We start from the raw sequence: 23,035 nt of genomic DNA, 5'->3' as shown, positions 1-23,035 counted from the left end.
ACAAGTCGTTTCGGACTCCTTCCAGGTATGAGAGATTTCTCAAATCACGGACAAGCACACATTTTCAGTATCACTTCATGCGTTTGGTCGTTTACTGGTCGGTTGTTATTAATATTATATTATTTGTGATAATAAAAATTTGTAGACTGCCAAATAACATTGTAAATTTAATAAAAGGGCATCTGATTACTCGTATTTTTCCCATTATATCAACTGTAATATAAATAGTAAAGAAAATGATTGTGTTGGAAATAAAAGAAACTGACGAACGGGACTCGATTCAGCGATCCCTCGATTACGGGGCTTAAATGCTATCCAATCGGCTGCCGCCGCTTCATGGTAAAAATGGCCACGAACAGGTATACAGGGTGTTACAAAAAGTTACGGCCAAACTTTCAGGAAACATTCCTCACACACAAATAAAGAAGAGATATTATTTGGACATGTGTCTGGAAACGCTTAATTTCGATGTTAGAGCTCATTTTAGTTTCGTCAGTATGTACTGTACTTCTTCGATTCACCGCCCTGATTTCATGCGTGATACTCTATCTATGCTGCTAGAACACTTGCCTTTGCAAGTACGACACAACATGTGGTTCATGCACGATGGAGCTCCTGCACATTTCAGTCGAAGTGTTCGTACGCTTCTCAACAACAGATTCGGTGACCGATGGATTGGTAGAGGGGGACCAGTTCCATGGCCTCCGCGCTCTCCTGACCTCAACCCTCTTGACTTTCATTTATGGGGGCATTTGAAAGCTCTTGTCTACGCAACGCCGGTACCAAATGTAAAGACTCTTCGTGCTCGTATTGTGGACGGCTGTGATACAATACTCCATTCTCCAGGGCTGCATCAGCGCATCAGGGATTCCATGCGACGTAGGGTGGATGCATGTATCCTCGGTAACGGAGGACATTTTGAACATTTCCTGTAACAAAGTGTTTGAAGTCACGCTGGTAGGTTCTGTTGCTGTGTGTTTCCATTCCATGATTAATGTGATTTGAAGAGAAGTAATAAAATGAGCTCTATCATGGAAAGTAAGCGTTTCCGGACACATGTCCACATAACATACTTTCTTTCTTTATGTGTGAGGAATGTTTCCTGAAAGTTTTGCCGTACCTTTTTGTAACACCCTGTATATTTGACGACGACGACCGAAATTATCTTACAATATTCTCAATAACGCTTGAGACGTACGCGCTACTGCTTAAACATTTTGTTGTCCCAATGGAGTACTACGAGTGTACGAAGTTTGCAGTAAATCCGCGTTCGATACATCGTGGCCTCCCCTTGTAAGTAAGCTTAACTTTAACTCAAGTTTCTTTTCTCATTTATGTGGTATTTCGAAATCTCATTAATCTCTCTGAACCACCCAGTAGTCAGTCTGTAAACTCAAGAGCGAGCAGCGCTTTTGGTGGGGGAAGTGGCCTTTCCCAGAAGAACCCTGCCACTGGCCTACAGGGCCACCCAAAATCAGTTGCCTGTTACCTGTCTAGCGGTGTAGCTCGGCGTGCAGTGATATACGTCGTTTCTGTTCGTGGGATCTTAGTTGCCAGTGTCAGTCAGTTGACTTTGTGTACTCACTGATATACTTCAGTATCCGGAAGTGATGGATAATCTTCCTGCATTGCAAAAAATGTGCAGAATACGAAGAAGAGGAAGTATTTGCGAAGTAACGAGCGTTAGATCGTCTCTAACGTTATTACAGCGTGTGTTAAGGAGGCAACACAAAAAGAACTGTTGGCTAATATTACCAGTCCCAATCAAAGGCTGCAGTTCATGCAAACGTCAGCCTCCCCCAATAGGACGCATAGGGAAGGAACGCGAAAACAAGGCGCATGGTTTATTGGAATCGCCGCGAAGGAAAACTAATAATTTAGGGTGGGAGCCCATCGTTATAGCCCAGTTTCACAAAATCGGTCATTCGACAAACGATGGAGGACTTTTACATAAACCTAAAAATAGTACCCACGTTACGGAAATTACTTACTGCCGTGAAACAAAAAATACATTTTCCTTCAAAGAAAGATGTTTTACACAAGACAATGTGTGAAATGGATGCAAATACTTTTCAGACATGTTTACGAAGACAGTGACAAAAAAAAGCAGTGCGAATCGAACTAATACAACAGACGAAATTATAAATTTCCGGTTACTTTTTAAACACTCTTCGTGTTGCGAGAATTGTTAGGTTTCAATGCAGCCCTTCAAAGAAAACTTTTACCTTTTAGCAAAAACACAAAGTAAGAACAAGCCTTAAATTCTACAGATTGATTGCACTATATCTGGTTCGTCTTATGAACAGAGGAACATAGAACCGAATGCCTATTCATGGGAATGTATGTTTGTAGTAGAATCCTGACTTCCGTTAATATTATTATATGTTAATATTATTTACTGTATAGTGTTTTGTTTCAGAGAAGCTATCGTCTTTTGTTTTCCTTATACTCTTAACGCATTTGTCTAAAAATAAACGCAGCCGGGACGTATCTGTACACGGCGTCGCCACAGATTTAAAGCGGGCGCCGCGGCAGGACCGGTACTACGTTGTGAAACAGCCTGTAGAAGCGCCCTGTGACGTAGCAAGGTAGGCAGAGTGGGGACTCGCTCGCTCTTCAGTTTACCGACAGACTATAGTTTGCTGTTCTCATTAAAACGTGACACAGTTCTGAAGAAGGGGAGAAGGAAGGAAGATAGGTGTTAACATCATGTCGACATCGAGGGCATTAGAGACGGAGCACAAGCTCAAGGATGGAAAAAGTAATAGAACGTTATGAAAGAGACTCCTCAACCAGAAAAACTCCGAGATGATCTAAGAATGGTAACCTCTATTTGAACGTTTCGTTATGTTTTGGTTTTAAAACATTTGTGGGACTGGCTCAGCTTTTTGTGCAACTTACTTCTTGGCGCCTCTCCTGTCTGCACAGAAAACAGAAAGTAATATTATTAATCGTTGAAGAAATTAAATTAATTACATATGATTCTGTGCTCCATTAGTTTTGTTTAATATTAGTAACATTTCCTGTCGGAACATTGTTTTTAAAAGTTTTTTCAGGGTTGTGACGGTGAATGCCAAATTAAGTTCGGTGTTACTAATACGGTGATACTATTGATCGGCCGCCTTTACTGCAGCCTTAAATGCATATTGCGTGATGAATAAAAATACCTGCGTTTATTCAAAATTCGTTTTACGATGTCCGATCCTTTTAAAAGGAGTACTGCTATGCAAATCAAATATGAGTTTGTAATACTTACGTTTCTTGCCAATGTCACACATCACGCTGTTAGTAACGGACCAACGATCATTGATTGTGCCGATTTTGTCGTCGCTCCAATATTAAAGTAATTCCGCTTTCCCATCTTGCTGATCACATAAGAAAATTAAGATTTAATTATTCGCTAAACAGAAGAAGGAATTACAGGAAGGCCGTGTCCTTTTCAAAGGAGCCCTTCGGCATTTACTTTGAGCGAGTTAGGGTAATCGCTGAGAACCTAAATGTGAATGGCCGGACGCGGATTTAATAAAAAAAAGTGGTTCAAATGAGTTTGAGCACTATGGGACTTAACATCTGTGGTTATCAGTCCCCTAGAACTTAGAACTACTTAAACTCAACTAACCTAAGGACATCACACGCATCCATGCCCGAGGCAGGATTCGAACCTGCGATCGTAGCGGTCGCGCGGCTCCAGACTGAAGCGCCTAGAACCGCTCGGACACACCAGCCGGCGCGGACTTAATCGTCGTAGTACCGATTGCGACTGCAGTGTGTATAACACTACCGTCTGCTACTGCTGTACCACAACCTTAAAGTTGGAGGCAGATCGTGAAATAAAACTATCTTATTAAAGCAATTATGGTATAACGCAACAAAAGTGTTATCCTCTGAGAGGAATTTTGTTACGATGACCGCGTTGTACCTAACGGAGGTGGCTTATCGGAAGTGAAAGTCAGAATTACGTAAATATTCGAACGGTAACAAATAATATTTTACCTAGCTACACTGTTGGAATAAAGAAAACGGTCACCAGCCTAATTAGGCAAGAGAATGATTGGCATTCTTGTTCAAGAAATAAAGTATGAGTCACTTTAAACGGACAAACACTACCTATACTTTGCCACACGCGAGTGCAATGAACTCTGGCACCTGAATACAGCATGTTTACGTTAAGGTTGGAGTTGACAGAGTAGAACAAATTATTTGCATAAATATAACAGATAACAATACACACTATTACTTTCAGGCCTTATTCATACTGAATGGTGTTTATAACATTACTATTAATATTAACTGTAGAATCAGAAAGTGGACATACGTTCAGTATTACTTTTCACACATTTTCCTAACTGACATAAAATTGTATATGTAGTTCACAGTAAAATTATGAACTGATCACAGGTTAAGTTTCTCTCAACTAAATACTTTTCTATTATTGCAGTTTTCCACTTTTGATACAGTGAGACACAATTTTGACAAATTTGCAAGAAACTGATTCACCTTTTAAAATTTACTACAGGCAGCACTATGATCATTAACTAAGCGAAACTTTATAAGCCTCAGTTTTAATAACTTTTAATCTTTAAAAGAAACAGCAAATTGACTTTATTACCACAGTCTTCTACTTTCAAGTAAATGATTAAATAGGTGACTTTGAAACTCCACGAAACTTTAAATTGGACTGTTTCCATCACTTGGAGGCTTTCACAAAACTACATTTACTACCTCCCACAATTTCACTAAATCCACAGTAAATCTGAATACTCCCTTCTTACCAAAGATCAAACAACATTATTTAATTAACTATTTGGCTTTGAGGCTTTCATTTTTTCCACAAACTAGGACACTCGGTAATCATAGTTCAAATGGAGAGGAACCTGAGAGGTTTTGTGATAGGGAAAAAATCAAGGTAGGTACATGAATTCAGTTATAAGTTACCTTATATTTGTGAACACTAAAGCATCCAATGAGCTGATCCTTCACTGTACATTACTATAGTGTTCCATTACAGTGATTGCTCAATGTGATGGCGATTGCATGTTGGTAGCTGGAATTGCAGGTAGAATTGCTGGACTCTGTCATTTCTTAGTAGCGATGATAGATACCAATTTCAGAATAATTCCAGCTCTTTATCCATCAATCCGAGGCATTGGAACACGGCAGGAAAAGCCTCCCTCGGAACCAGCACAATATACAACCTTTACATGGGCAGTGCACAGTTTGGTAGCTCGTCCCCGACTGACTCTTGGTTCCACCTTTTCAACCTAGGCCAACCACAATTTGCGCGCGCTACTCAGTTCCGTTCCCGAGGGGAACTACCACACCTTTTACATACAAATAACTAAGAACCCTAAGTGAAGGTCAGCAGTTTACATAACAGAGAACAAACATTATAAATAATACAGAACATTTGCACGTATTGACATATCTACAAAAAATTATTCACACGGAAATTACAAATATATAAAGTAAGTTTTGTTCCCTCCAAATGGGACAAAGAATTTAAATGATAGATACACTACATAGCATAGAATCAAACCATAACAGCAAATTTTTTTTACAAAGAAAGGAGTATACAATTTTGTGTTATCAATTCGCCGGCCGAAGTGGCCGTGCGGTTAAAGGCGCTGCAGTCTGGAACCGAAAGACCGCTACGGTCGCAGGTTCGAATCCTGCCTCGGGCATGGATATTTGTAATGTCCTTAGGTTAGTTAGGTTTAACTAGTTCTAAGTTCTAGGGAACTAATGACCTCAGCAGTTGAGTCCCATAGTGCTCAGAGCCATTTGAACCATATTTTTTTTGTTATCGATTCAATCAAAGAACATTTACAGAAGCTCAACGATGTAATATTAAATAAAACAAATGCAAAATAAATCAGTAGAGTAGTAGAGCAATGGTGTTACATGTGCTAGCTAACAAAGAGAGAGTCTGAGGTTACTTCGACATAGATGTTAACCGTTGATGAAGGATAAACTGAAGTGCAGAAAGATACGGTAGCAAGTGACACCCACTTATGTAGAAGGAACATTTCTGATTTTGCTGAAAGAATATAAAGAATCTTTTAGAATACTCACGAAGTCCAGGCATGGACTGAAACTCAGTTTCTCTTGGCTAGCGTACTGCGCTTATCACTGTGCCACCTGGGTCGTTATCAGGAAAATTATACGTGTTGGCTCTACATCTGCATACTACACAAGCAGCCATACGGTGCATGGCAGAGGGTTCCTAAAGCTATTTCTAGTCATTCCCCTTCCTCTCGCAAGTGGAACAAAGGAAAAACGACTGTCATCTGCTTCCGTTCGAGCTCAAATGTCTCTTATTTTCTTTGCTGGTAGCAGTAAAATATTTCTGCAGTCTGTCGCAAATACCGTTTCTCTGCACTTTTTCAATAGCGTTTCGCGAAAAAAACGTCTTCTTCCATCCAGGAATTACCATTAGAATTCAAGTTGCATCTCTCTAAGACCTGTGTTTCCATCAAACCTCATGGTAATATCAAGCAGTAGCCTCTGATCTCTGATTTGCTTCCGTGCCTTCCTTTAAGACATCGTGCCGGGTGTCTCAAACTCTCGAGGGGTACTCAAGAATCGGTAGCGCAAGTGTTCTGCATATGGCCTCCTTTATAGATCAGCCACACTTTTCCAAAAGTCTTCCTATAAACCGAAGTCGAACACTCGTCTTCCGTTGAAACGAGCTATCATGTCAGCAGGGAAAAACAATTGATGATGGTAATTCTGCATTTTTGACACAAAAACCTTCGGTGTTTCTGGGACAACTTTACAAGTGTTTCAGACTGCTCAAAAAGCCTTTGCAACAGAAGACTGCGAAAACATCGTGGTGTGAAATGGGCCTGCTGAACCGTGTTTCTTGCGTCGTTGCGGAAAAGCCTCTTTGTCTCGTGAGCTAACAAGACAATCTGCAGGTCATTAAAGAGGGCGATGCCAGACGTATGCCGTGCCGCTTTCCGCGCAGAATAATGGGAAGCGAGATAGAAGGATGCGCCAATTCGGCTATCAGATTGCAGAGGGGACGTACAAATTATAACTGCCCGGCTGGGAGCGGCTATTATAGATTGCTTCCGCCCGGCAGTCCATCCTTGTAGACGCCGTGTAGCGGGGGCAGATAATATCACGGAAACTCGATCGGGGGCGTTAGGACTATCAATTTACGTTATGCTCTCCGGCGGTGGAGCTCCGTGCAGGGCCCGGGGAGCCGATACACGATCTGCCCCACTAAAAGGGCTCACAGGCTGTGCCCGCCACGGGGCGCAGAGCACGAGGCGCGGTCAGGGTCTACAATTCGTGGAGGTTTCGGTTCGGCAGGTTGGGACGTATCGATCTACGGCTGGACTTCAGGCTACTTGCGCACTGCAGTAGAAACAGAGACTATAACGCATTTACTTCCTTACGACGTGATAACGCCATGTACACTACGGGCCATTAAAATTGCTACACCACGAAGATGACGTGCTACAGACGCGAAATTTAACTTACAGGAAGAAGATGCTGTAATATGCAAATGATTAGCTTTCCAGAGCGTTCACACAAGGTTGACACCGGTGGCGACACCTACAACGTGCTGACATGAGGACAGTTTCCAACCGATTTCTCATACACAAACAGCAGTTGACCGGCGTTGTCTGGTGAAACGTTGTTGTGATGCTTCGTGTAAGGAGGAGAAATGCGTACCATCACGTTTCCGACTTTGATAAAGGTCGGATTGTAGCCTATCGCGATTGCGGTTTGTCGTATCTCGACATTGCTCGCGCTGGTCGAGATCCATTGACTGTTAGCAGAATATGGAATAGGTGGGTTCAGGAGGGTAATACGGAACGCTGTGCTGGATCCCAACGGCCTCGTACCACTAGCAGCCGAGATGACAGCCATCTTATCCGCATGGCTGTTACGGACCGTGCAGCCACGTCTCGATCCCTGAGTCAACAGATGGGGACGTTTGCAAGACAACAACCATCTCCACGAACAGTTCGACGACGTCTGCAGCAGCATGGACTATCAGCTCGGAGACCATGGCTGCGGTTACCCTTGACGCTACATCACAGACAGGAGCACCTGCGATGGTGTACTCAACGACGAACCTGGGTGGACGAATGGCAAAACGTGTATTCGTCATCGCCATACTGGCGTACCACCCGGCGTGAAGGTATGGGGTGCCACTGGTTACACGTCTCGATCACCTCTTGTTCGCATTGACGGCCATTTGAACAGTGTACGTTACATTTCAGATGTGTTAACACCCGTGACTCTACCCTTCATCCGATTCCTGCCAAACCCCACATTTCAGCAGTATAATGCATGACTGCATGTTGCAGGTCCTGTACGGGCCTCTCTGGATACAGAAAATGTTCGACTGCTTCCCTGGCCAGCACATTCTCCAGATGTCACCAACTGAAAACGTCTAGTCAATGGTGGCCGAGCAACTGGCTCGTCACAATACGCCAGTCACTACTCTTGATGAACTATGGTATCGTGTTGAGCTGCATGGGTAGCTGTACCTGTACACGCCATCCAAGCTCTGTTTGACTCAGTGCCCAGGCGTATCAAGGCTGTTATTACTGCCAGAGGTGGTTGTTCTGGGTACTGATTTCGCAGGATCTATTCACCCAAATTGCATGAAAATGTAATCACATGTCAGTTCTAGTATAATATATTTGTCCAATGAATACCCGTTTATCATCTGCATTTCTTCTTGGTGTAGCAATTTTAATGGCCAGTAGTGTAGCCACAGCTAACGAGATGAACAGCTGTATATCGATGTAAGTGATTTAGTACACGTTATACATTTCGAAAACAAGTGTTTCTGCCAAAAAATATGAATTCCAATGAGAACCTGTGTGGGAGCTGTACACGCGCCTGCAAGTCAATGTGGAATTAATGTTACGAAAACAAATATTCCAGCTGGTGATCTCACTGCGATGCTACTGGATCAAATCAAATTTCAAACTAACACATATACACTCAGATACATACACACACAATATTTCAGTTTTTGTCCTAGAAATAAATTTAAATAGCTCCAGTCTCCCCAGTTCTAACAATAGTTATAGCTAGGTTTTTCTTAAGCAAATGATGCTGCCAAATATTCCCCAAATTATTCATAGGGAAATATTTGCTCGAACGTGAGGGAACTTTTTCTGTGTCTGATGAACATTAACTTTCACGATAACTGTGATTCCACCCTTAACTCTAGTCCTCGCTTCCCGTAAACGGCAATGCCACCTTGTTCGCATATTCAAAGAGGCAGTAGTGTACTGTTTCTAACCAATTTGAGCGCAGTAATGCAATGCTGTAGTTTCACTCGCTTATGTCTCTATTTCTATTTTTTGTGTCATCTTGTATATCATCTAATCTTGTGCCAATTTGTTGCTCTGTGCTAAAATCCTATATTCAAAATCGACGTCAATTTATTTAATGTATTTCATCTTTCTACATACATTTTAGCTTTAACCATCTACTCCTCTGATATCTCGATATTTGGGCATTTTGGAATCTCCGTTAGCGCTCATAAATGTGCCCTACCACATTACACGTAGGCTGTTCTGACACCACCATAGAACTGTGAAACGTCCCCTTTAAACAATTATACATGACTGTGCTTAAACTGACACACAATATTTTGTTAGCGCAACGCAATCTGACTTTCAAAATTCCCTACAAAAGAATGGCCCTGACTAACATTAAACTATACCTTTCACAAATCACTTACCTCACAAAAATCTTCGCTGCTCAAGCTACTGCAATACAGCGAGCGCCACTACTGCCAGCTAAATAAAAGATTCAAACTATGGAAGGCACTAACTACTGATAGGGATAGTTAGTAAATGAAAGATATTAATAGAGAACAAACAATGTATTTACCTTGATATCATCATATATAAATATAGCAGTTCATGACAAATTTCAAAACTCCGCCATCTCTCTCCCCACATCCACCACTGCTGGCGGCTCACCTCCAACTGCGCAACGCTACGCGCTGTTCACATCCAGCTGCCGCTGCCCAACACTACAATGGCAGACAACAATGCAAACTAGCCACAGACTGCACACAGCACAGCCAGTGATTTTCATATTGAGCGCTACGTAACGTTGCCAATAAGAAAACATAAACAGCCTACTTACATAGAGAAAACATAAACAGCCTACTTACAACTGTTGTGGCAAAAACGTCACAAAGGGGGCTTCTCTTTGGATGAAACACTTATTTGTCCTGCAACAGCGCTTCTTCGCTCATAGTAACGTCACAACTTCTTCAAATATAGGTCCTTCCAGGATAGACACGTCATGTACTAAATGTACCTCAAGACGTCCTCATTATAGTCATACATGTGGTTGGATATGCTATTCGAATATATTTCCCTAGCTTCTGGCCGTTCGATGTGGAATCGAAGGTATTTCTGAAAACAAGAAGTAATAAATCTACCTTTTTATACCCAGCTTGTTATCATCGACTAAGGATAGCTTACGTTGACAATTTTCAAGCCAGATCGGTCTAAGTGCAACTGCGAAAAAACCAGTTTGATGCTAGCATCCATGTTTCGCCTTTTATTTTCTGAAGGACGTCATGAGTGACCTGAAATATATACATACTTATGTGTACCCTGTTTTGCTTTACTTACTAGCCACTGTACCTTTAGGCTAAAAACAGTTCTGATACTTTCTGATTTTCTGTACCGAAATAATGGTCCAAAATTTTAATTGCAAAATTTATAGTTGCTACTCCACATGTGTGCTTGCTTTGCTGGTTTTAAAGCCGTTCTTCTGCTTCATGCAAGAACACATATGGAACAGCATTTCAAGTAAAAGCTTGAACCATTATTAAACTATAGAAATACAGAAAGTGCCAGAAGTTTCTTCTAAGTTGAAAGTACAGGGGCTAGTATTTAAATCAAAATAGCATATACATAAATATGTACATATTGTAAGGTGGCAACGGCCTTGCACCTTACATGAGTCCATTTAAGGTGACACTTTAGGTTTTGTTGGAGTAATACTCTAAATTACGGTGTAGGAAATCTACCTGGAAACGCATCGGCACGCGAGAATTCCGCGATTTTGTAATTATAAGATTTTGCGGAAAGGCAGTACGCGAGACAGAGCTCGGCTACCTCCCCGCCTAGCCGCCGAAGGCCACAGCCTGACGGTATGAATGGTGAACTGGGGGATTTCTGTAATCCGTTCAGAGTCGCCACAGCGGCCGCCAACCTCTGAAGGACGTGCGGCTGCAGGTGTTCAAGTGTTTACCAAAACAGAGCAGTGGATAGTTGGACGGGCTTTCCTGTGCGTGCTCTCACCTATGTCCCACTAATTTTACTCCTTCGAGTAACTCAAGTGGGGCAGGCCAGGAGTTCCTAATAACAAACTTTCAGTGCAAGAATCTGTGTTCACTACGACGGGGAATCTTGCCGGGAAAATCTCGAGTGGTCTCTTGGAAGAAATTTTCAAGTAAACGTGTTATTGCCCACAGCTGTGGTTCTTCCCAGCCGGCGAGGGCGGAGTTTACTTGTGAAATTTTGTAGAAATAAAAGAACGGTGGAAAAGAGTTCTATTCCCAGGCCTTACATTGGTCGGCACTCGCAAACTGGATATTTGAGAGCTTCTAGTGATGTGATTCGCTCGGTAAAAGTTGAGGGGAGAAAATAAAAGTGAAGAGCGATCTTGCTGGACTCTCGGTAAAGAGTCTTCCGTTCTGGGCTCTCGCACTGAGAGGACGTCAGCCAAGTCGTCTCCCGTCTTGGTCTTTCGTTCTGAGAGGACGTTAGCCGCGCCAGCTGTTTGCTGCCGGGAAGATCGTTGCAAATAGAGACGTTTACGGACAGCGGTCTGTTGTCCGAGTAGTGTAGGAGTGTACCTTCCGAGACGCCACACGCCAACCGCACAGCCGCGCCGTCGCCGTCGGAGACCGCCACTGCAACAGGAGTATTACTGTGAGATCGCTGCCGCTTCGGCCTGTGTTAGGAGTAACGTTAAATAGTTGGATCAATTGCAATTGCTGTTTCCACAGAGGTTAGACGACAGGGGTGTAATGGTTCTTCGTATTTTACGTTTTGTGTCGATGTCAGCCAAGTTTTAAGAGATCGCGTTTTGGACCAATTTTAACAGAGTTCACTGCCAATGCCAGTCAGGAGGATAGTTTGTAAATTGTTCATTGTGTTTTATTCAGCATTGATCTGAAGGTTATAATAAAATGATTGTGATTCAGTAGAGCCTTTACTTTCAGTAGTTGATCCTGATTTCACCCTTATGCTTTATTTTATTTTTGTGTATGTGTTTGAAGTCACTGAACACCCTAAGTGTTCGTGTCGTTCATGTTTGGAAGTAAAAATAGGTGTGATTTATCGTCAACACTACCACCACAGATTAATTAGGTGTGACAGGGCCACATTTAAAGCTAGCGTTATCCATTTTTGCGTACAGTTCCACTCCCAATTTCTTTGTGAGTTGTTTGTCAGGGGCGAACACACGCAAAAAGCGGACAAGCCACGGGTGGGGTGTTACAATATTTTTGAGCACTGATGACTTATTTCAAAAAATAAAGGCGAAACGCGTTTGACAGTATACAACTGGCTTTATCCAGTGGCATACACATGGATTTGTCCCAAAAATCAGCAACACAATGTTACGCACAACTGAGGACGATACGACAACAAGCATCAAAGAGGTTTCTGGCTCTTAGTTTCTGCTAGATTGTCTAGTTCACTGGAAGTTGGAACCAGTTCTTCCTCTCATATGTCCCATTGCTGCTGGTGATTGTGAGTTTAAGGATACCAAACATCTAAGGTCAGCAGCCGTCTATTCAACCCCCTGGAATGAACCAATGTACCCAATCCGTCTACGTCTAGAGTATAATAATTTGTGAAAGTCTGAAAAAGTTTTCTAAACGTTTGTGTGACGTGTACCCGAGGCAGGACATGTGTACCAGCCCTGTCATCAACTAGTGGAACGTGGAAAATCGCCTAAAAACCATATCCAGGCTGTCTGACAAACCAAACCTCGTCGTTAATCCACTGGTCGGATTCGGCCCATTGCCTGCTATCGCCTGCCTATTGTACCTTTGCTGTTCAAGCACTGTACAGTTTTGTGGGTACAATCGCAACACCATATTGGTACTACTTAAATCCTGTTTTGAAACACTGGCAACCCTGTTCCACTTGAGCGTGTTATCGATTTTCAATCAGTCCGGTTCCTAAGTTAAATGGTGTTCAGTATCGACGAAACAATAATGTATCATGGCCCATGTCAACAATGTACATATTAAACTGTGCCAGAACGACACGGAAACATCGGACGTGACCAGATCGTTCCCCAGACCATATCTGGATTGCTACCCTGTTACCACAGGTTTCAAGAGGAAGTTTATATAGTTTCCACTCATATTCGCGATTTTGAAGGTAGTTGAGATGAGGTAGAAAAGGTTATTTACGAGTTGCACGAAAATCGGTATGAAGTAACAAGAGTCGGGTGACATGAAAGGGAACTAGGATTGAGAATATAGTCTATGCTCAGTTTTATTACGTCTGTACATTGAGAAACCAGTAAAGGAAACAGTGAGAAACGTGGAAAGGGAATTGTAGCTCAAGGAGAAGAAATAAAATCTTTGACACTTTACTTTTGTCTGAGACGGCAAGGGACTTGGAAGAACAGAGGAATGGAATGGATATTGTTTTGATGGTGAGATGAATGCCAACAAAAATAAAACCAAGGTAATGAAATACAGTCTAATTAAATCGGGTGATGCTGAGGGCATTGGCTTAAGAAATGAGACTCTAAAACTAATAGATAAGTGTTGCTATCTGGGTTCCAATTTAAATGATAAAGTCCGAAGTAGAGAAGACACAAAATTCAAGTTGCCAATACCAAGAAAATCAATTCTGAGGAAGATGAATTTGTTTACATCTAATATAAAATTAAATGTTAGGAAGTCTATCCTGAAGGTACTTGTACCGACTGTAGCCCTGTAAGGAAGTGAAACAAGAACGAACAGAGGTTCAGACAGGAAGCGAATAAAAGCTTTTGAAATGTAGTGTTATAGAAGACTGCTTAAGTCTAGATAAGTAGATCGAATAGCTAGTAACTTCAGTTGGGTAAAAAAGAAATTTATGGCAATGTTGACTGAAGCCAGGGCGTGGCTGACAGAACACATCCTGAGGCATCAAGGAGTCGTCAGTTTCGTAATGGAGGGAAAAGGGGGAGGGGGATAAAATTTTAGAGGAAGGATTAGGCATAAATAAAATAAGCAGGTTCACATGAATGTAGACTGCAGCAGTTATTCAGAGGCGATGAGATTCGCGCAGGTATAGACTGACGTAGAGAGCTGCATGAAACCAATCTTCGGACAGAGGAACGCAACAAGATCTTTTAGTGTACACATCAACACTTTACTTCATGGCGTTTTGCGGAGGTTGAAAATCCCGAAACGACATGAGTGTAAGTCTCATTCCATTTATTCTGCGGATATGTGTTTTGGATATTTAGACCCAGTTCCTAGCTATGAGGGTCTTCATGAAGAAATGAGTGGTTCTTAATCTGTTAGTATCGTGCTGATTCACCGCAGCTGCTACGCTGAACCGATATGATTTCGTCCTATGGATGAATTTATAGAGAGCTGAGCAAGCCATCTCTTGATGCACAGTTTCTGTCACTTGCAGCAAGTAAGTATGAAGGAACCAGTAGGTGAGACGAAATTTATCTTATAGCACGAGGATGTAGGACAAGAAATGCTGTATACCTTGCTCTTCGCCGATGACCAGTTCCTGAAAGCGGGAGATTTCGACGACTCCGGTTACATGTTTAGAAAACTGCATGAAGAATACTAAAAATGGAGCATGACAATAAACACAAAAATGACATACTGTAACATCCCCTTAGAAAAATTATGAATTACTGTGCTGGTAAACCTCTACGTTTTTTGATTTTCAAACAGATGAGCAAAACTGAACGTACTCAGACATTTCTCTCTTTACTTATTCTGATCAACACTAAACTCACATACTACTTTTTTTTTTTTTTTTAGCGCAACGCAGTCTGACTTTCAATAATCCCTACAAAAGAATGGCCCTGATTAACAATAACCTATACCTTACACGAATCACTTACCTCACAAAAATCTTCGTTACTCAAACTACTGCAATACAGCGAGCGTCAATGCTGCCAGCTAAATAAAAGATTCTAACTACTGAAGGTACTAACTACTGATAGGCATAGCTAGCAAATAAAAGATTTTGATGGAGAACAAACAATGTATTTACCTTAAAAGTGTTCAAAAGTGATAATATATATATCAGTTCATGACATCCAGTCTTGCAAATTTCCTTTTGCTGACGGACACACGTCCAGATCGTCCGCTCTCAAAACTCTGCCATCTCTCGCCCCACATCCACCACTGCTGGCGGCACACCTCCAACTGCGCAACGCTACGCGGTGCTCACATCCAACTGCCCAACACTACCATAGCAAATATTCCAACAATGCAAACCAGCCACAGACTGCACACAGCACAGTCAGTGATTTTCATACAGAGCGCTACGTTGCGTTACCAACATAAAAACCTAAACGGCCTACTTACAGTACTACATGGTAGTGGGTGAAGATCACCTAAAGATTAATACGCGGAATTCTGGAAAATTAAAAATGTCTGTACATTTAAATACTTCGACGTCACTTTTACAACAAATAGAAGAAGCGCAGAAGACATCGCAAACAAAATAGGATAACGGAAAAGAGTAACTGGCCGTCTTAGCTCTGTGCTATGAAGCGAAAAAAATTTATTGCAAAGAAAAGAGAGGTGTTGTTACACAAATCAACCGTAGAGAGCATTGTCACATATCGCCCTCTAAAATGGGAGCTTACGAAAAAGGAGGAAAATAAACTGATGTCACTTGAGATGGAATTTTGGCGAAGATGTCGCATCTCCAGACTAGAGCACATCAGAGTAGACAGATTACTAGGAATTAGAAGAAAAAAGAGCTTGTTCTTGATGCTACAGCTACCAAAATGTTAACTTGGTACTGTCAGCGATGCTACAGATAGCAAAATATTAACCTGGTACGGTCAGCTCCAACGAATGTATGAAACCGACAACCAAAAAGAATATATGAATGGACATCAGGCGACCGAATAAAACCTGGAAGACCACCTAGAAGATGGATGCAAGATGTTAAAGATACGATGAATAAATGGGGCCTTCAGGAAGATGATTGGGCAGATAGAAAACGTGCAAGATGAGGAGCGGAAGGTGGAGATCGTCGACAAAAACCGGCATGTGGGACGAGAAACACTGAACACCTTGCTTTTCCCAATGACGAGTATATTAATTATCATTGCGGCACAGCGTCTCTGTTACTTCGGAGGATGTGGATCCCTTGAATAATGATTTTTGTCTAGTTTGAGAGCCGCAGTCAGTAACGATGTATCTCTGGTTTCGATTAGACAGGAGGCCGCCTTTGAACCTCTTCATCTGACGTCCAACAAAGCGACTACCTTTAGTTACTCGGATCAGGACAAGCGATTTGGAGTGAGAAGATCGGGCTTACGGGCTACACACCGCTGCTGATATTTGACTCGAAGAGTTTTTAACTTGTAGTAAGAACCTCCTCTAGAACGCTTATAATTCTGCGCTTGTTCTGCAGGTGATTTCCAGCCTGTAAGGGTTGGGAAAAGCTATGAAAACACGGCGAAAAGTTCGTGCTTAAACATAAATGCAGATTTTAGACAAGCCGGCGGGTTGCGATGTTGTATCTGATCACGAACGGCATCTGTACAATTTCCGAAGCACGTTGCAGGTATCAGTGTGATCAGAACAGTGTTCTAGGTAGTTATGATTGTATTATATCAGAGAGAAATGACTTTGAACGTGGGCAAATTTTTGGTGCTCGTGTTATGCTTGCTTCCGTAACCAGAGTAGCCGAACCGTTGGTGTTTCAACAGGCAATGTGTAAAGGTGAAGATATAAATAGAATAATGCAAACATCCACTGGCGATGCTAATCCAGATGTGCAATTACAGAACAGTGTAACTGAACGACCACTTGATCAATGGAATTTGCATATCATCCTCTGAAATTTGCTAGCGGACAGTTTTAGAGAAAAATGGCAACGTTACAGCTGCACACGGAAGATTTATTCCGAATACAGAGAAAGCGGAAAAACATCATCCACTAAATCACAACACTGACGAAAGTGTTATAGCGTGATCGTGTCAGGAGGACGTGATGAGGATTGTGAGGAAAAATAAGAGGACGACAGGTGAAAGGTAACTGGAGAACCGAATGTCGCACTCGAGAACCTTGTCAACACCAAAAAAACTAGCAGGGAACTCTATAAGCAGGAAATTACAGGGCGGGCTGCAGTCCTAAAACCACGCATCGTTGATGCAAATGTCCGTAACAGTATAACGTTTTGCCGAGGCCAGAAAACCTGGGTTATGGGGCAGTGGGAGAAAGTAATTTGGTTGGATGAGTCTTGTTTCACACTGTTTCCAACCCCTGACCGAGACTGCGTTCGATGACGAAACATGGCGGAGTTCGGTGATGGTTTTGGGCAGCCATATGGTGGTACCCCATGGGCCTCGTGGTTACTCTGCAAGATTGCGTTACTGCCGAGGAAATGTGACCATCGTCAGGTCCATTCCGTGGTATAATGTTTGTTCCCCAGTGGTGATGCTGTGTCCCAAGGCGTCAGGACCTCTGTTCATACACCTCGCATCGCCCAGGACACGTTTTGTGAGCTCGAGGGTGAATTTTCACGTCTCCCATGGCCAAGACTCAACATTGTTGAGCCTTTGTGGTCTACTTTGGAGAGAAGGCTGTCCTACTCCATCACTGTTTCCCGAACTTGCCACTATTTTGTAGTAAGTATGGTGTAAGATTCCGTTGTAAACCCTACAGAAACTGTACTTATCCATTCCGATTTGACTGGAAGGTGTTTGGAATGCCAAGATTTTACACCGTATTAGGCACATTAATTTATTGTGTTTTTGGGTTCCAATATTTTTGTCCATCGCTGTGTATCTGAGTGTCATTGTAGTAGGTTTTCGAACAATTATCGACTGTATGTTTTCCTTGTTTTGCGTATACACAAGAGTACAGGCAACACAACACCTTTGCACTATACACATATGTTGCAGCTGTCTTATTGTGGTTATTGAATTCTCATGCATGTAGCCTTCTAAATGTCGCTCTAGCGCATTTGAGGCAGTTTTCATCCTCGACGTCGATATTGACTTGTGTAGACAATATAGTTTTGGAAACAGGTAATACTGCATTTTGTTCAGTATTTTGTGAAATATTGTGTCAAATTTTCGATCGTAGTTTACATTAAAGTATTGATCTCCCAACATTTGGCTCAAGCCAAAGCTTGTGTCAACACATGATACACGCAACGATAAACTTTTCTTGATGAGTATCGTAATGTTTTGAGCCATGAGAATGAAACTTAGATATGTGGCAATCGGTGTTTACTTTCGTGATTTGCTTTGTATCTGGAAAATACGGTTGTAGCACGTCATGCGTGGAGTGTACTGTTTGACTTTTGCTAAAAAGTCAAGGAAATGTTTTAAGGAGCCAAAGGAAAACTAAAAATTACTCGCAGTCTGGCTCAAGGAACCCCACTCTCGTCGAAGAAGAGTATTAACCATGGCGTCATCTCACTCAGTTTTATCTTTGGTCCCTCGTGAGCTCTAGACGAAGACCGACTTTTTCACGCCGTTACCAGTACTTCGTCTGAGCAGTCGCGTCAATTTACGAGGTACAGCTGACACAGGGGTGGGTTTACCGGAGGACTTGGAAGGGACGCTTACCCTCCACCGGCAGGGGCGAAACGACGAAGGCGGCAGACAATTGGCCAGCCCCCAGCTGCCGGCGCCCCTCCCCCTCTCTCCCCCCCCCCCCTTCTGTGAGCCGACAAATCGCGTCCCTTTGTGACACGGCGGGGCCGCTCTATCGATCGGGCTTTTTTAGCGAGTAATTGACGCGTGATGGGGTCGCGGCTCGGCTTATTCCCGTTAAATGACCCGTCGGAATCGGCGCGAGCGTAGCCGTCTGCTGGTGGGAGATGGGAGGGGGTAGCGTGGTCTCCGTCACATGCGTGCTCGACGCGTGACACTGGCCGTCATTCGGCGCCGGGAGGCCGCGTCTCGCTTCCTGTGATGCGTGCCCTCCGTTTCTAGCTGTCCACAGCCCTCCTACAGTTAGTTAGTTACGTGTTCCATTCATCAATAGCACGGAAAAAAGGTTATGACGTGAAACGTGTCGAATGCACAAGAAACGCGCACAGGAAAAAGTTTTTTTCTTTTTCTCTACATTATAGTGTTATACCTAAATATTTCTATTATCTACCCGTTCCCTTAAATGGCACAAAATGCATATATTACATCTCCAGATTTACTTACTCATATTCAAGAATTCATCTATGATATAGAAGGAGTTGTCAAGGAGGTATGATTTCAATTTGTTTTTGAAACTATTACCGCTGTCTGTCGGACATTTTATTTCATCTGGTAATTTATAAAAAAGTTTTATAGCAGCATATTTTACCCCCTTCTGTGCCAAAGATAGATTAAGTAAAGGATAGTGTAGGTCTTTCTTTTTTCTGGTATTGTAATCATGAATGTCGCTGTTGATTTTAAACTGGTCCATGTTGTTGAGAAAAAATTTCATTACTGTACTGTGAAGCAGCTGCAAAAATTCCTAACCTTTTCAACAGATGCCTACAAGATGTGCGACCCCACACATTATTCTAACTACTTTCTTTTGTGCAGTGAATACCTTTTGCCTAAGTATTGAGTTGCCCCAGAATATTATTCCGTATGACATCAGAAACTGGGAGCGTGCAAAGTATGTTAGCTTACTGATTTCTACATCCTCAAAATTGGCAATTATTCTGATTGCAAAAGTTGCTGAACTTAGTCGCTTTAGGAAATCCAAAATATGAATTTCCCAATTAAGATTCTCATCTATATGTACAGCCAAAAACTTAGTATTCTCTACCCTGGCTACTGACTTCTTTTGATGTGTATTTTTATTGAAGGAATTATACTTTTTGCAGAAAAATGGATGTACTGTGTGTTTTTCAGAGTTTTTCAAAGTACATGAATTCTCGCTTCGCTAATGAGCTTAGTTGTACTATTACCTAATGAAATACAGCAACAACTCACATTTTATATAACTTTATTTGTGTCTAGACGTGTGTATATCTTCATTAACACAACGTTTGTATCCTCTGCATTTTGAACGTTTCAGCTCACCTACATAAAATAACAATTCTTTCTACGGAAGGTGGCCGGCCGCGGTGGTCTCGCGGTTCTAGGCGCGCAGTCCGGAACCGTGCGACTGCTACGGTCGCAGGTTCGAATCCTGCCTCGGGCATGGATGTGTGTGATGTCCTTAGGTTAGTTAGGTTTGAGTAGTTCTAAGTTCTAGGGGACTTATGACCTAAGATGTTGAGTCCCATAGTGCTCAGAGCCATTTGAAACATCTACGGAAGGCAGGCGTGCATAGAATCCCCTGTTATTTTTCCTTCATTTTTATTTCAATTCCGCTCCAAAGGGAGGGCTGACAGCACATAAAACGGTTTATCAGCCAAAAATTTCACGTAATTAATAGAAATTTTAAAACATGTAGAAAGCTGGCGAAAATAATTTTTAAAACACTTTGGTAAGAAATTTTATGATTTTTAAAACTTTTTAGACAATTTCATATGACAGCTAATACGTAATCGCTGGTAATAATAATGCGGCTTGATATAAATAATAAATAAATAACGAAAAGTGTGAGGTCATCCACATGAGTGCTAAAAGTAACTAATTAAACGTCGGTTACACGATATATCAGTCTAATTTAAAAGCATTACATTCAACTAAATACCAAGTATTACAATTACAAACAACATAAATTGGAAGGAACACATAGAAAATGTTGTGGGGGAAGGCAAACCAAAGACTGCTTTTTATTGGCAAGGCACTTAGAAAATGTAACAGTCCTACTAAAGAGACTGCCTACATTACACTTGTCCGTCCCTTTTTAGAATACTGCTGCGCGGTGTGGGATCCTTACCAGATAGGACTGACGGAGCACATCTAAAAACTTCAAAGAAAGGCAGCACGTTTTGGATTATAGTGAAATATGGGAGAGAGTATCACAGGAATGTTACAGGATTTGGGTTGGACGTTTTTCGTTGCGACGGAATCTTCTCACGAAATTCCAATCATCAACTTTCTCCTCCGAATGCGAAAATACTTTGTAGACACCGACCTACATAGGGAGGAACGACCACCACGATAAAATAAGGGAAATCAGAGCTCGTACGGAAAGATATAGGTGTTCATTCGTTCCACGCGCTATATGAGATTGGAATAGTAGAGAATTGTGAAGGTGGTTCGATGAACCCTCTGCCAGGCATTTGAATGTGATTTGCAGAGTATCCATGTAGATGTAGATGTAGGTATTAGTGGTGCATGAAAGTAAATGATGTAGGTAGAATGATGTATTTGGTTATGGGGCCTTGTAGAATGGCTGGTAGCTACTAAGAGCCATTAAGGGGAGGCATTGTGTAACACAACTACCTCTTTACTTACACGAAGTGTTGAGTCCTATTGACAAAGTATTTCAAATTGATTCTGTATTTCTAGATTTCCAGAAAGCTTTTGGCATTGTATCTCTCAAGTAGCTTGTAGTCGAGTGCTGATACAATATCGTCTCGGTTATGTGACTGGATTTGTGATTTCGTGTGAGAGAGGTCACAGCTCGTAGTAACTGACGGAAAGTCATCGAGTAAAGCAAAAGTAATTTCTTTTGTTCCCCAAGATAGCGTTATAGGCCCTCTGCGTTCCTTATCTATATAATCGATTTCAGAGACAATTTGAACAGCCGTCTTACGTTGTTCGTAGGTGATGCTTTCTTTTGTCGTCTATCAAATCAGCGGTGCATGAAGTTATCAGAAACTCAAAACAAATTGCTAAACGATTTAGAAAAGATACCCGTATGGTGCGAAAACTGGCTATTGACCTTAAATAGGGAAAAGGGTGAGGCCATCCATATGAGTCCTAAAGAGAAACCGTTAAACTTCGGTTACACCATAAATCAGTCAAATGTGAAGGGTAAATTCAACTAAATACCTAGGAATTACAATTATGAACAACTTAAGTTAGGAAGAACACATAGAAAATGTTGTAGAAGATACAATCGATTTACTAAAGAGACTGCCTACACTACGCTTGTCCGTCCTCTACTGGAGTACTGGTGCGCGGTGTGGGATCTTTACCATATAGGATTAACAGAGTACATCTATAAAGTTCGAAGAAGGGTAGAATGTTTTGTATTATTTACAAATAAGGGAGAGACTGTCTCTGACATGATCCAGTAATTGGGGTGGACATAATTAAAACAAAGGCGTTTTCCGTTGCGTCGGAATCTTCTCACGAAATATCAATCACCAACTTTGTCCTCTGAATGCGAAAATATTTTGTTGGCACCGAACTACAAAGGGAGAAACGATCATCATAATAAAATAAGGGAAATCAGAGCTCGTACGGAAAGGTATAGGTGTTGGTTTTTTTCGCGCATTGTTCGAGAGTGGAATAATAGAGAATTGGAGTGAAGGTGTTTCGATGAACCTTATGCCAGGCACTTAAATGTGATTTTCAGAGTATCCATGTAGGTACAAACGTAGATGTAAATGTAGGAAGGAAAGGGGAGGGAGGAAAGTGGAAGGAGGGAGTGTGATTGGGGGGGGGGGGGGAGGGGGTTGTGTTTAGGACTGAAAAGAGGAGTATATCTCGGGACGGATTTCATATTGGGTAGTGGCAGTTAGTTGAAGTACCGAGAGGAGACGATGGATATGACGTGAAGGCACATGGAAGGTGGCATGCGAATGTAGTGGTGCTGTAGGTACCTGTATTGGTGATTGGTGGATAGGATATTGGGTGCTGCGATTCGGTTTTACATTTAATATACAGCGTGAACATTAATAAAACCGACAAACTTGTGGATCGGATTCCTGACCGGAAATGGAGGAAGAAATATCCTATGAAC

Source organism: Schistocerca serialis, chromosome 4 (assembly GCF_023864345.2).
Source record: "Schistocerca serialis cubense isolate TAMUIC-IGC-003099 chromosome 4, iqSchSeri2.2, whole genome shotgun sequence".
Classification (NCBI taxonomy): Eukaryota; Metazoa; Arthropoda; class Insecta; order Orthoptera; family Acrididae; genus Schistocerca; species Schistocerca serialis.
Note: the sequence above shows the minus strand (reverse complement) of the source record.